This window comes from Agelaius tricolor, unplaced genomic scaffold (assembly GCF_023055355.1).
Source record: "Agelaius tricolor isolate 1412-34295 unplaced genomic scaffold, bAgeTri1.0.p SCAF_27, whole genome shotgun sequence".
Classification (NCBI taxonomy): domain Eukaryota; kingdom Metazoa; phylum Chordata; class Aves; order Passeriformes; family Icteridae; genus Agelaius; species Agelaius tricolor.
The window spans coordinates 5,387,105-5,403,551 of NW_027269287.1; the positions used below are offsets into that span (position 1 = coordinate 5,387,105).

At 43.8% G+C, this 16,447-nt stretch overlaps 2 long non-coding RNA genes across 5 annotated transcripts; one reads left to right on the forward strand and one right to left on the reverse strand.

Annotated features, from left to right (window-relative positions):
• Positions 1–3,924: 3,924 nt before the first annotated feature.
• LOC139600426 (uncharacterized) lies at positions 3,925–12,827 on the forward strand. Of its 3 annotated transcripts, none has more exons than XR_011682528.1 (5): positions 3,925–4,065; positions 4,809–6,057; positions 8,726–9,039; positions 10,220–12,346; positions 12,689–12,827. It is a non-coding gene; the product is annotated as an uncharacterized lncRNA (long non-coding RNA). The 3 variants fall into 3 exon arrangements; XR_011682527.1 differs by lacking the exon at positions 12,689–12,827 and having other exon boundaries at positions 4,809–4,888; positions 4,985–6,057; positions 10,220–11,299; XR_011682526.1 differs by lacking the exon at positions 12,689–12,827 and having other exon boundaries at positions 3,926–4,065; positions 4,759–6,057; positions 10,220–11,299.
• Positions 11,781–15,994, reverse strand: LOC139600427 (uncharacterized). Of its 2 annotated transcripts, none has more exons than XR_011682530.1 (2): positions 15,963–15,994; positions 11,781–13,644 (listed from the first exon to the last, which is right to left on the reverse strand). It is a non-coding gene; the product is annotated as an uncharacterized lncRNA (long non-coding RNA). The 2 variants fall into 2 exon arrangements; XR_011682529.1 differs by having other exon boundaries at positions 13,819–15,991.
• Positions 15,995–16,447: the final 453 nt, after the last annotated feature.

The following is a 16,447-nucleotide window of genomic DNA, read 5'->3' on the forward strand; positions in this document are numbered from 1 at the left end:
TGGTGTCAGCCTGATCTCCACAAAGTGGATGACACAACTTCATCCGTGTCAGACTCTGACATTGACAGGGTCACACCAGCTTTACACCATAAACTATGGATGTATATGTATACATACACAAATGTATGTCTATAATTATATGTTTATACACCAATGAGAGCTTCAGGAAGAACAAAACAGGCACTATTGACAAGCAACAGCACAATCAAAGGGCTCCTTTCTCCTCTTTTCCCACTCCCAGAAAAGGCGATAAGAAATGCCCTAATATTTACCTCATGCACTTGCTGTTTAATAGAAAATCGAATCATCAAAGTCTGACATTTTCTTTCTTCTAAGTTAAAATAATAGAGGATGTAAGGGGTAATAAATATGCTTACTACAGGGTGAGCAATCTCTGGAAGTGGGGCATGTTTTAAAAATTTTAGTGACCTTTTTAAATAGTGTCCCTGTGGGACAGCTATACACATATACCTCTCCTTCTAGCCAAAAGAAGTCAGAAAACTGTTTTTAATTCAGCTGGGAAGGGAGGGATCTGACTAACAGGCAATGTGTCCTTGGCTTCTCTACAAAACAAAATATTTCACAATTTATTTGAAACAAAAATAATGAATCTACCCTATGCTATTGCGTATTAATGGAAAGTTCAGGAAAGTAGAGGTGTGGTCATGAATAGATCCATTCATACAAACAACACATCTTTGGTTGGTGAAAGGAACTCCCTCCTCCAACAGGTGCCAGCTTTTGTTAAGTAGGTAGGGCACTAGTGAAGGACTGGCTTCTCTTTAAACCTCCCCATCACCTGCCTGCGTTGCCCTGCTTCTGCTCCCGATCCAGATGTCCCCAGCTGCCTCTCATTCATGAGTGGTTGCATGAGCAATTAAATAAATAATTTATCTAGCACCAACACCTGCCCAGTTACCCCACCAGTCCTCTGCCTGCCCCATGCACCAGCATCCCCAGTATCCAGGGCTGCAGCGATGGAACTGCTGAGAAATGCAGCAAGTGGAGCTGCTGAAGAGATGTGTTACTCAGCACAAGGGTAGTTGCTCATCATTTCAAGTTTTTATGCCAGGGACTGTATTGTGCTTTATGAAATGCAGACAGAATCATGGTCACCTAGGTTTAAAACACATTCTAACAAAGCACACACAACTAACTCTTCACCATGCCTTTGAGCTGTTTCATAGTCTTCACTGTGCATGAATCATAAGCAGAGGACTGACCTGAACAGCACTCATAACAGAAACCACTATAAAGTGAGGTAAAAAAGTAGTAGTTAAAAAATGAGAGAAGTGAAAACTGTCCTTCTGGTACCTGTGCAAACACTGAGATGCCCTGGTGGATTTCCTCCAGCACCTGAAGAAATACATTTCTCATTGCTTTGCTTGTGCCATTTCTGCTTAACATTAAAGGAGGAATCATCTGCTAGACTCACACAAAGTGATCTGTGTACTGTAAAGTGCATCTACTAATATTTTATCAGTCTTAAACTGGAGGGTTAAAATAAATACATTAGTTTGCACAATTTATTTTTCAAATTTCGTAAGAAGCAGTTTAGTTGCTTGAAATTTTCAGAAAATTATTATGCAGCTCTTTGTGCCGAAGCCATTGTAAGAAAGTTAAAGTGTTTGTCTGGCTGAAATAACTTGTAAATGAACTCATTTTTTCCTCTGCCACCTTTGTTGTATTTCATGCATTGTAGGCACTAGCAATGATATTAGTTCTAGCGTGGGAAAATATTATAATTGAGATCTGGTAAGTTATTTGCAGACTTCAAGTTTTTCTTTACACCGTGCTGACATTTAGTACAGCCCTGTTGAGGAAAACAATGCTGCCATTCATAGCTCTAGACGTAGATTTCAATCGACTTAAGCGGGTATAATGAAACTTGGTCATTCACCAGTTACCCATAATGTGTTCTCAAATTTTCTCTCAGCAAAAGTATAATGACTCAGTATTGTGTGGTTGCATAGACAAGGCCACAGAACAAGAGACACCAGTTTTGTCTGACGGTGTGAGAAAGTCATCAAGGGATCTTTTCTTCCAGATGGTGTTAAATTCAGCTGCCTTTTTAACATTGGCCTTGCACAGCAATCTGCTGTTCTGTTTTCACAAAGAATAAGCCCCAATCCCTGCTAGTTAACATGCATACTCACACAACCTGCAACTACCTTCCAACTATTCTACAGTGCACTGGTATGCTAAATAAACTTGATCCGGTCTCCTTCAGAGCTAGAACTGGCTTGGAGAGAAATGCCCACTTATAGTTCATCTTTTTGGGTTTGGGTTTGGTTTCATTTCCCGTAACATAAAACTTTTTCTTTGGTTGATAGAGTGACTTTTTTTTTCCACACAAGCTTTGAGGGAACAACACTTAATTCTAGGGAAGGATTACCTTTCCTAGTTACTTGCTGCGTGAGCCTGTTAAAGCATAAAACTGAGGGCCTGCTACCGCATTACCACATTTCCACATGCTCTCTTTCCCCAAGTCAGAAGTTTACTGTGTAGAAAAAAAGGTGCAGAGAAATGGGTCTCTGCTCCTGAAGAAGAGAAGGAGTAAGAGCAGTAGAAGTAATAATAGCCAATAATATTTTATTGATTCATAATCACGTGACATTATTAAGATACAAAACAATTTAAGATGACAATGGCAAACACGCGATTATAATGCTGCTGTTTTTCTCTGATGTTTTCTTTCACAAATTTACAACGAAGACCTAGACGCAAGCAACATCTTAAGTAAATTAAGTAAATTAACCCCATTCATGCCTAAGTAAACAAGGGGTTTCCCCAGAAAACAGCTTATCGCCTTAATTGAAGCTCGTTAAGAAACAAGGCCCCGCACTTTGTCGTGTAAATGTTAATTGTAGTAGACAATGGCTCGAGGTAAATAGCACCCCTAGACATGCAGTTAAATGAGAGGCGGGCACTCTGCTTTGAAAGCCCGGCTGTTCAAACACAGTTCTGATGTAAATAAACACAGCTCCCCTCACCGGGCGCTGCAGCAGTAAAACTTTGAGCATACGTAGCGCAGACAAAACAAAGGTTTATCCTGAAAAGAGCCTAGCCGGGGTCCCAGCCGGCACTGCCGACGGCCACGAGGAGCACCCTCCGTCCGAAACTAAGGCTATTTTAACAGCTACAGAGAGGATGGTCTAAATTTTGAGGCAAAATTCTTTGGTTTAGCTACTCAGTGCTCCTGCTGCTTCCAGAACACGCTAGCTGGATCCTTGTTCCATCATTCTCACAGTGCAATGTGTGGCGGGAAGGTAAATATTCCCAGTATAAGCCCCAAACCAAAGTTTTTTATAAGCAGTTCAACAACGAAGCGAAAAAACAAAATAAAATTAAATAATTATAAAGAGCGGCGAGCAAAAGTTTTGCCCCAGACGGATGGAGACCGCTGACCCACCTTCCCTTATTGCTGATCTTATTTTAATCTGCAGTGGAGAACGTTCGGTTACTAACTCAGTATCACATTCGAGCGTGCCTCTGGACAAACCTTTAGGTCAAGTCCAAAGAAAATATGTTACCCTAAGCAATGAATCCCCCTCAGTTTCACTGCAAGAGGCGCCTAAACAGCCGTAATTATGAAGATAATATTTGTTAAAAACACAGGACTGTTTGCATCCCGACACATCTGCCCTGACCTTCCCTTCCTCCATCGGGACCAAAACCCGCGTCCCCTCGCGACCTCCACTGGAGAAGGGCGCAAGTTCCGCCCGGGCGCAAGTTCCACCCTTCTCCCTCGGAGGGCACGGCGGGGTGCGGCGCAGGGGAAGCGGGCGTGTTCTGCAGCCCCGTCCCTTCGTCCAGCATTTCTGGGATGGCAGTGGGTGGGAAATACTCTCGCGGGTGTCGGCGGTGGGCTCCCCCGGCCCCGGCCCCCGCCGGGCTGTCTGTCACCGACCGCCGGGGCACGGCGCTGCCATTTGCCCCGAGCGTGGGAATGGGAGCACCCAGCCGTTCACATCTCCTGCACATCGTTTAACGGAATCAATTAGGCAAGACAGACCCTCCGCTTCTCCACCTCCTCCCCTCCTCTCCTCTCCGTGTTTTTGTCAGGTCTGTATACGTCCTAATTATTTCGGTGTAGGATGCCAGAGCTGTTTCCAGGATAGACCTGATCATCCTTAAACAAAAAGAGAGGAGGCGCACACGTGGGTTTTGGAGTAAATGTCACTTTCATTTCCAAGCTAGGTGCAGAGCAAGGCGTAGAACATTTTTCCACACATTGACGGGGGGAGGGCGGTCTCGTCTCCATCATGTCTTTCTGCTTCAGTAGCTTCCTCAAGGAAACCCTCTCGAAAAAGAGAAGCATCTATGCTCGCGTTTCGAATAGTGGAATAAAAATCGGCCATTACTTTTTTCTCCATTTTTGCGCAACTCCGCCGAGTTCTAATTAAGCTTGCCTGCACTTCGGTGTAAACTTTTTCTGAAAGCTTGCTTTCACATGATTTGAAATTAACCTCAATGCTTTGTCTCAGATGCACACAGACAGGTTTTGGGTTGGATTGTTGTTTTTTGTTGTTGTATTTGGGTTTTAGTTTTCCTCAGTTCAGTAGTCAGCTCTGTATCACCAGCACCACCATCTTCATCACCAACTATCATCTTTATTTTTCAAGGCCATTTCATTGCAATGAATTACTTTGCAAAATGAAACTCATCATTAGGTTTCTAATAGAAAAAAAAAAATATCCTCTTAGTCTGGTTTAATGCTGACTGTTCTTAGTTTCTCTTTATTTATTTATTCAACAGCAATAGTTGCGCATACGTTGTTTACCATCAGTACCATGTTCTCTCTGCAGCGGGTGAATATCCATTCTGTGCCATGCGACAACTTCATATTTTGGAATAAGTGCGCCATCAACTTCGTATTTTGGAATAAGTATGCCATTTAACTTTCTCCAGTCTCATCTTTAGCTCCAAAAATGTTAGATTCAGTAAGCATTTCTGACCCTTTTCGATTTTTACTCTCTTGCAGCAATCTTTCATTTTCACATGCTGTACGATGACCTTGAAGGAGTTTTTACTTTCGGTTATCTAGCTTTATGAAGACCGAAACACTCATACAGCTAGATAACCAAAGATAACAACTCGCTTCCCTCAGAACATTTTTTTTTTTTGTCCTTGCTACAGTCCAGATTCTTTCTGGCAAAAGTATTGTTCCCTCCATGAGCACTAGCGCTGCTTTAAAATGTCATCCTTTTATGTAAGTATTTCTGTATGTATGTGCAGCTACAGAATGACCCCTTGCCTTCAAAGTTTATTCCTAACTTTTTGTTTCAGCCAGTAATTTCCGGCAAGGGTAGACATCAATTCGTCTCTTAATACTAGAAAATAAAACCAGCTATTAAGTTGCGTCAAGCTGCATTAAGAGAAAGGAGCATCCATTCCTTTACAGGCCCCTAATTTGCATTGTGAATCGCTTCCTTTCCAAGAAAGACACCTTAGCCTCTATAAAGATGAAAAGCCTTCGGCAATTTCCAGCGCAGTGTAAGGAGGAACAAGAAGGTGGGGAAAATCCACTTCAATAGAAAGTAAAAAGATGATCCGAGGATGCGGCTCCTGATCCCCTTACATTGTACACGGCATAGAGCTCTTTGCCAAATGGTGGCAGCTTGATTGCAAATACCTTGCCTGCGTGTGTATTTTAGAAGGGGGAGATTCGCCCTTTCTCGGAGCTCCTAAAACCAGGGAGAAGTAGACGGCGGTCTTGCCGGCTGCTGCCGCTCCCGGTCTGAAAGAAGGAGAAAGGGCCATCATTGGAGGGCTTTCAGTGCCAAAATGCGGGCCAGCCCGGCAAGGTCAGAGGTCCTGGACCGCGGGAGAACAAGATAATGATGATGTCATGAGAAACTACGAGTACACACGGCTATTGATATGCATGAGCCACCAGCGGCCGGCGCCGGGACGGAGTCTGGTCTGGCCTCCAGCGTCGCCGCCTCCGCCGCCCCGGTGCGGGGGATCCGCCCGCCGCCGTTACCTTTCTCCTCCTCTGCAGCACAGACCGCTCTAAAATCCAGAGGCCGGGCGACAGGACTCTCCCCGAGGACGGTAAGCAGCCTGTCCGACCCCAGGGAGCGCTGCTGCGCTTCTCTTAGGGCAGCCCCCGCTAGTGAGGAGGGATGCCGCGGCGGGGAGCGGGGCCCTGCGCTTGAAAGCCGTGAGGGGGGGCTGTGCTACGCAACGAGTCGATGTGTAATTACACTGACAATTTGCCCTGTCCTTGTGTGTCTATGAGGGATTTTTTTTTTTTTTTGGTTGGTTGGTTAGTTTCTTTGGGGAGAGAAGAGGTGTGCATTTATTTTTACTCCGCATATCTGTCGTGCTTGGCGCCCATCGTGGTTCAGGTATTTACAGCAGGACTGTTGTGCGAGGCGTTCTCCTCTGCCTGTCTGTGCAGGAAGCTGTAAGCAGCAGGCTCAGCGTATTCTGTAGCTTCTATAACCTCTCTCCGCCCTTCTTCCCACCCCCCACTCCCTCCCAGCCTGTGTGTGTTTCTGTGTCTGTGTTAGAATGCAACACAGGTGAACATTGCAGCAATATTTACTAAGACCATACATCATCTGACAAAACGCCTTAATAAAAAAGCTGATTTATCGTTTCTTTTTATTGACCTCGTACTAAGAGAAAAGAACTGCATGCTGGTGTTACTCATGGAACCGACAGAGAAAAGTCTTGATGAGTGATGTAGAGTTTTAGAATTTAAGTCTCTCAGCTCCTCCTCCTCCCCTCCCAGCCCCCCACTAAAAGAACATTGTACTTTGAATTATTTAACAATATAATTTGTATAGAATTTTTTCAAGTGCAAACATTAAAGGTCTCTTGAGTATTTGTGATAAAATGAACCTTCTCACTGTGATCTACCATGTTTACTATTGAAATTAATAAATGCACTTCAACAGCTCTTGTGTGCTGTGTTCAGTGAGATACATATAAAAAAATTCATCACAGACAGACTATAGACTGCTCAGAACTCTTAAAGGAATACGAGTTAAAATTCATGCTGCTACTTTTCTAAGCTGCAAAATAAAACATGTGTCCAAGTACAATCACAGTCTATAGGTCACACAGCATTTAAATGCATTTGTTTGTAAATTAACCTGCACTTACATACATTGCTAATTTTTAGGTCGATTTTTTTAAATTCAAGGGGTTAAACTGAAGTTGCTGATGCTCTATGTCGGCTACAGACCTTGCTTGTATGATAAAGCTTATGTTCCCTTGTGTGTGCACAGGGGAGCCATATGTACATGTGTCAGTCTAGGTGCATGTGTCTGTGTTTGTATTAAAATATATATGCAGGTGTATGTGGTTACGCTGTAAAACAACAACTGTATCAACAAGCCCATTTTTATTGCAATTACTGAAACATGAAAATGGGGGAAAAAAATCCCATTTGTATGACACAGCCCAAAATTAATACTGCCACCAAGAAGTAGCACATTGCTAATCTACTAACTGCTGAATCTGAATTCTGCGGGGACATTATCAATTTAATTGTGTTTTCAGATTCTAAGACTTTGAAGCTAAGCACTTCTGTTTTAAACAGGTATTATCTATCCTGGTATAGACTGTTTTTTTGCCACCAGGAAAAAGAACAGTGTTTTTTTTACCTGGGATACATAAGACCTACTTGTGGCAGTGTTCTTTGATGAAAATTCAGAACCTGGCACAAAAATGGTTAGAATTTTTATGATGCTGTGTTATGTCTTACTGAGCTGCTTCACTATCTCTTGGATTGTTCAGGCATAACAGGGTCAACTGAATCAGATATCTGAAGCAACCAGAGGCACATGATCACCTTGATTAATATACAAAGTTCTAATGAGTTTATACGAGTTTTTCTGAGTTGGCAGATAGGCAAAAGATTTTTTTTGTGGCAACAACTAGAGGCAGTTTTGTTGGTGATCAAGCATGTGTTGCACAGGACAAGTTTGTGAGCTTATGCATTAAATTCTTTCAGTCAAAGGCATGAAATTACAAGTGATCCTTGTGTATGTGTGGGTATCTGCATCTGTGCTTACATAGAAGTGTATATGTACATATGTGTATATTAACACAGATGCATATGTACATGTTCAATGCAGCCATGTCACCAGCTGTCACACCACCAGATTTAAATGCAAGATATGTTAATGTAAATTGGTGTTTTTTCAAAGAGACAAAGCATATCTCTAAAACACCAAGCTTTCTTTTCATTGCCTCACTTACACACTAACTTGGGAAGTAACTGCAATACACCTGACATATTTTGTTGATTAATCATTGGAGCCTAAGCACATCAAAAGAGGCAATGTGGTGGTTATGACCCAGCTGTTCATTAGTCTTATTACCAATTACATTTTCAAGCTCTGAGACATCAAGAGCCTCAAAATCATAATGAGTTTAACTTTTTTATTATTCTGAATATGAAAATATATTCAGCAGTTGTAAAGCACTTTTCTAAAACTGGACTGTTGCCTAGCATGTCGAAAGTTTAAGAAAAGCACAGTTGTGAAAATTCTGCCCAAAACATCACCTGGATTGTCAAAAGCAGCTGTTAACACTGCCCACTCTCTTCCAGTTTACATAATTGTGTAAAACTTTCAAAGTCACTGTAGAAATACCTGCTTATTGGAAGTTATGGAATACAAGACACTGACCTTTTCCTTCTAGGTCCCTAGCAAATTTCTGCTAATGGCTTGTAGATTGTCATACTTGTTTTATACTCTTTTTTTAGGTCTCCAGATGGCTGTGATGTAAACATCCTGTATGGATTTCTTAAGAGTAAACCACCTCTATTGACTTTAAAGAGGAATGCTTATGATTCTCTAATTATTGCAATCAGATCCCCATCCTATCTCCAGCAACACCACCTTCTTTGGGAGGACACACAGGAACCCCACTTAAGCAGCTGTGACATACATAAGAAGTGTGTTGCATAAATTCCCTTTTTGCACTAAATTATGACAAAATTCATGTAAACATTGTGGCATGCCAGTACAGTCCAAGCCATTTTTCTCTGCAGAGCAGCATCCCTTTTCTCCCATTCAGGTAAGTCATTGAACTGCCTTACCCTCAAATGAAAGTGGCTTATAATTTCTTTTGTGACCACAATTTCATTTTACAAGCAACAGATTATACTTCTCTTACATTAAACATAGAGTATGCAAAAAGGTACAAATCCAAATTCAGACATAAGAAAAGACAGAGTATCAAGAATTCAAAATCACAGGAAAAAAAAATCAAATCCCCAAACAGTCAGTTTACACGTGGAAACCATGTGCTGTTAAAGGATATGTTTTCTGTCGGTAATGTATACAATATCATCTGACTTTTATTAAAAAAAACCTCAAAGATTACCATTTCTTGTTGCAACTGTAATTATCTGTGGTCTGAATTGTTTAAACATGAACAATAGCCCCCTAAAAAGCAAAGGATCACAATTTAAACATCTTGTTCCAGAAATATATACGAGTGGATAAATCCATGTGATTAGAAGGCACTGAGTATATTAACTTTTGGGATTATTAGATAAATCGCTAAAACACTTGACCCTAGATTAAAGGTGGAAAAAACTAGTTACATTTCCTGCAGATGATTTAAGATGAAACAAAACAGATATGAGTGATATACTCCTGTGTCTGCTAAAGATGATAAAAAAGGGTTAAAGACGGCAATCAATACTTACCAGAAATATATAATATAATATAATATAATATAATATAATATAATATAATATAATATAATATAATATGTGTATTTTAAACTGCATTCTTATTTCTGAAGAATTGCACTTAAAAATAAAAGGCTAAAAATATTATCTGGGGCTGCTGAACAGGAGGGGTGAAAACTATAGAGGCAGATCTCAAATGGAATTGTAGAGGCAGATCTAGAATTTTTGTACTGTAAGCTGCCAGTTACTTAATAAAGGTTGGAGGCTCCACCTAGCCTTCAGTTCAAAACAGGCAAAATATATTATACCAGCATTTTCCTGCCAGATTTCCCACAGATTTCCCACATTTCCTGACTGATGATGTCCTGAAATCAGAATTACTAGGAAGGCATAGTCTCTATTTACAGCTCTGCAAGCTTATCAAGGGCCGCGGGGGTAAATAAATACAATGTAAGTTGCTGGTTTTCATCGTATTATATCGATCACAACAGCCTCAACTAAAAAATCATTATTGTTATTGTTATTAATGTTGTTGCTGCTGCTCTTGTTATTTCCCAGGCAGCAACGCTGTTCTTAGATGTTGCGATGAGGCAGTTTCACCCAACGGACATGAGTGGACTGCGGTTGTTGAAAGATGACATTGTTTTGCTGGAAAGGATAGGGGGATGCAGAGGGGCATCCCCGGGCCAGGGTGAGTAGCCGCGCGGCTCTTCACTGGCCCTCCTGCAACTCCATTGGAACTGTCCTGTCCCGACACTCCCTTGCCAGATGCGTTCCTGTGCTGAGCAGAGCCATTTTGGCAGGGATAGATTTTGGAAAACCCAAGAAGTGATGGTTGCTTGCTCCGAGTGACCCACTGCTTGGGAGGCAGCGGATGGACTGCGAGCAATCCTTTGCACCCTGACCAGCTGCAAGATATGTCTCCGACTTATCTTTCCTCTCCCCTTCTTTTTTATTTTCCCTCTGCATTTCTTTCCCCTACCGCCCTCCACCCCCCTCCCACCCCACACACTTTTGTGGCATTTTTGTTTGTTTGTTCCTGTGGTCTGTTAACTGCTATTTTTCAACTCTGTGTTTGCTTTTGTGCCTGCACATCTTCCGAGGGCAACCAGGCACTGCAAAAAAACTCCCTGAGAAGCCACAGCTGCTCAGCATCCGCTGGCAGTCTGCTAGATAATTAACATTTCCCACAATTAAATACAGCCCGACGACCAACAGGTTTAGCAACAGACACAAAATCCGCTCACCGGTGTAAGCCGCTGTGTCTAATCATAAACCCTGCCTTGTTAATCAAAAGTCCCTTGCCGAGAGTGAGAGAAGGCAGCCAATCAACCTGCTCCAGCTACCCGAGGAGGCTACCCGGGAAATCTCCATCTGTCGGGGATTCAGCATCCAAATTTTGCAGAGAATTCAGGACACACACACACACACACACACACACATAAACACTGCAGTACTTACATATCTTCGCCTTTATCAGGGAGTGATTTTATCCCACATGTAGGGGGGTGAGTTGAGCCTCTGGTGGCAAACAAAGATTCCCACAGCCAAGGCCCCTAGGAGCAGAAAAACCTCTTTCAAGTCTCCAGAAATTCAAGTGTTTCCCCTCTCCATCTCTATTTAAAAGTGTCCCTTGGATCCATGGTGTTGTTCTTGCTCCAATGACTCTAAAATAGTTTAAAATCTTCCATCCATGAAAACGGGGGAGAAATGGAGAAAGTTGGCTTGGGTTTGCCATTATTTTTTTTTTTCTTTTTACACACTTTTTCCCACGCCCTGGAGTAGAAAGTGAACTGTTGTATGTGAGGTTCTGTAAGATTTTGGGGGTTTGGCCAAGGTCTAGTCCAGCCTCTCTGCTGAGGAGGACGTGCTCCGAAATTCAACCAATTTACCCAACGCTTTTGTTGCTGATGAACTGAAGCTCTATTGTTCTTCATCCATTGCCGTCTTTTTCAGTTCCTACTATACGTTATGCATTGCCAGAGATAATGAATTTGCACCAAAACCTCTCATAGTCCCGTTCTGACAGACAGAACAAATTAGAAATCTCTAGTGCAGAGAAGACCAATAAGTACTTTTTTCCTAGAGAAGAAGGGAAGCTTGCATTTCTTTGGAAACATTAAAAAAAAAAACAAAAAACAAAAAACAAAAAAAAAGAAGAAGAAGAAGAAGCAAATGGTCGAGCTTCCTAAGGTGTTTTCCTCCAGTTAACTTCTGAAGAACAGTTTCATCTGAGTCTTGTTTCGGGGAGGCACTGATATTTTGTGCAACTTTTGCCAAAACCAAGCAGCCGGTCAACAGCAGGCAAAACAACAACAATAGCAACAGCAACAACAAAAACAACAACCAAAAAAACCCCACCAAAACCAACCCCCCCAAAAAACAAACAGGAAAAATCATGGTGTTAACAAAAAACACTCTTCCCACTCCTGTTGTCAGGCAAACTTGTAGCGTGATCTCTCGTCACTGGAAGGAGGATGTCCTAAAGCACTGCCATTTCCTTCTGCCCCCTCTCATCCATCTCTCCGGGTTTGAGAACAGCATGAAAACACCAGTAAAAGCCCCACCTAGCTTTTAGGGTGCGGGGTCCGACGGGAAGAAGTTTGGGTTAGCGCCGGAACGGGAGGTGTGCTGTGAGGGAGGGGTGGAAGGAGAGATGGAGGAGGAATAGAGGGATAGAGAGAGGTATGCAGGGTGAGGAGATGGCAGGGCTGCTCATCCTTGCTCTAGCACCTGTCTAGGGGCGTGTGGGGTGTGACTGAGGGGGGCCGATGTCGTGCTGGCCCCTCACTCTGGGTCGGTTATACACGGCGTCCCTCGGAGGGGGGGGGCTGCGAGGGGGCTGCTGTTGGCGGTGGGAGGAGCGAAGATAATTACTAAATACATACATACACATATACACACCCTACAGATGCCCTTACACAGACACATGTGTGTATGCATGTGTATGCATATGTATGCATCCATCCATATAAATATTTATAGATATGATAACAAGCCTATGTCCCCCCCGGCGCTTGGCTCCAGGGAGAGGGAAGGCGCTCTGCCGTTCTCAGCTGCAGACTTCTACGGAATGTTTCCACGGGGAGAGCACCGCAGAAGCCCTGGGCAGGCGGGCATTCCCTGCCGGCACAGCCTTCGGAGACCTGGCGGACAAAGAGAGCTCTGTGAGGATCCACACGCCAGCCCCGAGCGAACCGAGGGAATTCAGCACGAGTGCCCGGCTGAACGAAAAAAACCAGAGTAAGAGTCGACAGCGGTCCCCCAGTCAGAAACACATGTTTCCGCTTCTTGGAGAGGGCATTTAAGTTTAGTTAAGATACTTGAAGGGAGATGCAGTGCGTGAGTACGCGGTGTGCAGCCCTAGGAACGGCTGTGTCGAGGTCCAAAGAGATGCTCTGGAACGGCTCATAGAAGGTTGAAAAAGTGTAAATAATGTCAGCAGAAAAGGAGAGAAACTTTGGTCCTAACAGAGAACATCACTCGTTTCTAAGCCACCTTATCACCACATCTCACCCTGCCGCCTCTTCGTCTGAAGTTTCCCGGGAAGTTCTCCCAAACATCATGACACACCTTAGAGTCTCCAAAAGGGGAAGGGGAAGAGGAGGACAGAATGCTCTAATCTACACCCCGCCAGTACGGTATCTGTAGTTCACCGAATCCCCGCTTACACGGCGTCTCCTCCCGGTGGAGTGAGAAAGCATCACTGCAAAGCCGTGAGAGCGCCTTGGACTTGCAGATCAGACGGCAGCGGTTGCGACCCGAGATGAAGGCTACCCCACCCCTCCGGCCGCCAGCCTACCTTCCCCCACTTCCTCTGTCCAAGCCCAGTACCTGCGACGCACTACAGAGCAGCGCCCGGATGAATGCTGCCCCCTCACCGGCTCAACGCTCCTCTGTCATGCAACGCTTTGGGTGGGAAGGAGGGAATTTTCTTTTTATCTTTTAAAATTGCTTGAAAGTTTCTATATACCGCTCGTTTCCTGATGAAAAGAAGCAGAAAATAACGTCCAAATACCACTACTACTACTACTACTACTACTACTACTACTACTACTACTACTACTACAACAATTACTATCTATCTATATATGTATATATATATATAGATATAGATATAAATTGAAAGAAAAAAAGATAGAAAAGGCTGGACGGACTCTGCTGCAGTGCTGCGGCGAGGTCGGCATTCTTTTGGGGCCAAGCGTTGGGCTGAGCACTGCTCCTGCTGCTAGAGCTTATTTCATGGGGTAGAGTGCGGGCGGGAGCCTGCGCGCCCGCGGAACAGCGCGGAGCATCTCCGCGGCTGTGCCCTCGCCCCGAGTCTCCCCATCCCCTCTTCACGTTCAAGACTTAGCGGAGAGGTCGCGTCTACTGACGTCAGCTGAAGGCATTCTGTACATCCGTCTACACTTACATACATTAACGAAAGTAGGGCAATAAAAAAAAAAAAAAGAAGAAAAGAATATGCAAATCCCCCTGTTCGGAGAAGAGACCGCGGATCCTGGGAGCGATCGTCCCTATTTGCGAAGATCCTAATTAGCGGGAATTAGTGGGGCCTCCCCTTTTCTTCCAAATATCATCATCATTATCAACAAAACAAACATCCCCGAAACGAGCGATCGGGGCCGGGCGGCGGCGCGTAGAAGAGCCCGTATGGGAGCGGGCGGCTACGGTGTGTGAGCCGGAATCCCCTGTTGTGCCATTCTTTTCTCCTCCTCCTGCTCCTGTTTGCTCCAGCGTGTGTTACTTTTAATACTGATGCGTATGTAAGGTATATTTGCATTATTTTTAATTTACTTAATATTGCAGCCTACCACTTGTCCTTTGCTCCTGTCTTTCTATTTCTTCAAATATACTTCTCCTTTCCCCCATTCCCTCCTATTTCCCCGTGTTTTGCTGAGACTGAAGTGTATGTGTCCTTATATCCAGTTTCTTCCATGCTTCTATTCTGTATAAGATTACAGATTATGAACAATGCTAGTTTTACAAATCAAAGTGCATAAGATGTTTATTGGACATTAAAAAGGCTTGAGGATCTTACTACCCTGCTCAGTTATCACAACGCTAGCTGGAGACGGGAAGTTGATTATCTAAGTAACTTCATATTAAGAAAAGCAAGTTTTAGAAATCACCAACACACCCCTCCTCTTCCGTCCCATTTTAAGGTATAAGGCAATATAGATAAGGGGTGTAGTGGGGGCAATTTAAATGGATTTTAAAATTTCGTTGCTGTTTTGCAGCCTCTAAGTGCACTTGTATCTGCCTTTATTTCAGAAATACTTTATTTCAGAATTCTTTCTTAAAATATGCAGAGCCAGGTATGGAGACCTTTCTCTGAGGAAGTCATTTTGTAGTTTCTGTCTTAGGTGCCGCATTATTAAATGTGTGACATACGGTTTCTAACATAAGCATGTTTGAATCCAGCACCTAATTTTTATAGAAAGAGCATTTAGATTTTTTTTAAAAAATACTGCTTGTAGCCTTACACCTGCTTTATCCGAAAATCCATAGGCCTTGAATTATATGACAATCACAGGTAGGACATTTCAGTTTACCTTAATGTGTAATGAAAATAAAGAAGAGTAGTTTAAATAGTAAAACCAGAAGATTACTCTGTTTTTATAGTCCAGGAATGTTGTTTTTAAACGAACAACGTCATTCCACTTAAAAAAAATTAAAGCCCATGCATAGTATTTTTTTCTTTTTTGAAAGCTCAAATGCGTAGATTATGAATAACTTACCTGAATGGACATATCGGACAAAAGTTATCCTTCCCCAAAGACTGTTATGCATGTATTTTTATAATAAAGATTAGAGTGTCTTTTACTCTGTGCCGATTTAATCACAAGTATCTTTTAATTATTTGCCATTTCTAACGTTATTTCCAGCGCTACTCCTCGCTCCAGTTTTACAAGCCCTACGCTCACATGTCACCCAGTAAAAAACAGTCATGTGCCTACACGTAAAACGTGTGAAAAAATAATATTCTCCCAAAACGGAAATCGACACGGTCATCCATCAGATTAGCTTACCACATATAGCAGCAATCCATTAAGAAAGCACCATTTCTACACATTTTTACGAATAGTGGGTGCCGGGGATTCCCGGCCCGCGGACGCAATCCATCCCCCGCCCATCTCCTTCTTTTAATGAGCGCACGTGAGCGCACGTGCAGCTGTCGCTCCCTTGAGGAGCCGCATTTGCGTGTGCGGGGAGGCAGTCAAAAGTGAGCGTGGGTCTGTCTGTCTTTCCGTCCCTGCAGCGCATCCCGCATCATCCCTCGCACCCCATGGTGGCTTACCCCGCGCCTCGCTGCAGCCCTGACGACACGGGGGTAGCCCCCGCCTCCGCCCCCGGATCAACCCCCCGCCAGGATGCCTGTGGTCCGCCTCGCAGCTTCCCTCCCCCTCCTTTCCCCTCCTTGCCCCGCTTTACTGCATGGCGGCCCTGCGAATCACAGCGGTCTCTTTTGTATCAGCCCTAGGGCTGGAGGGGTGGCAGCGCACCACTTCCTCGCCCTGCCTGCGCCTCTGCCGGGGCCACGGGCAGAACAGGGAGAGCTACGTGTCCCCTCAGATTCCAGACACTTAAACATGGCGGGTGGAGTACGAACAATAAATACAGCCCCCGCCCCCTCCTCAGCCATCCCGCATATACATTGCCCAATATCGGCCTAATACCGGATTTACCGCTAAAACCAGTGGTGCCTATGTTCCGCTGCGCATCTGCACGAATCATCCAAGGTGACTGAAATTCCACCGAAGTTGGCGATTTCTTGGATTCCCG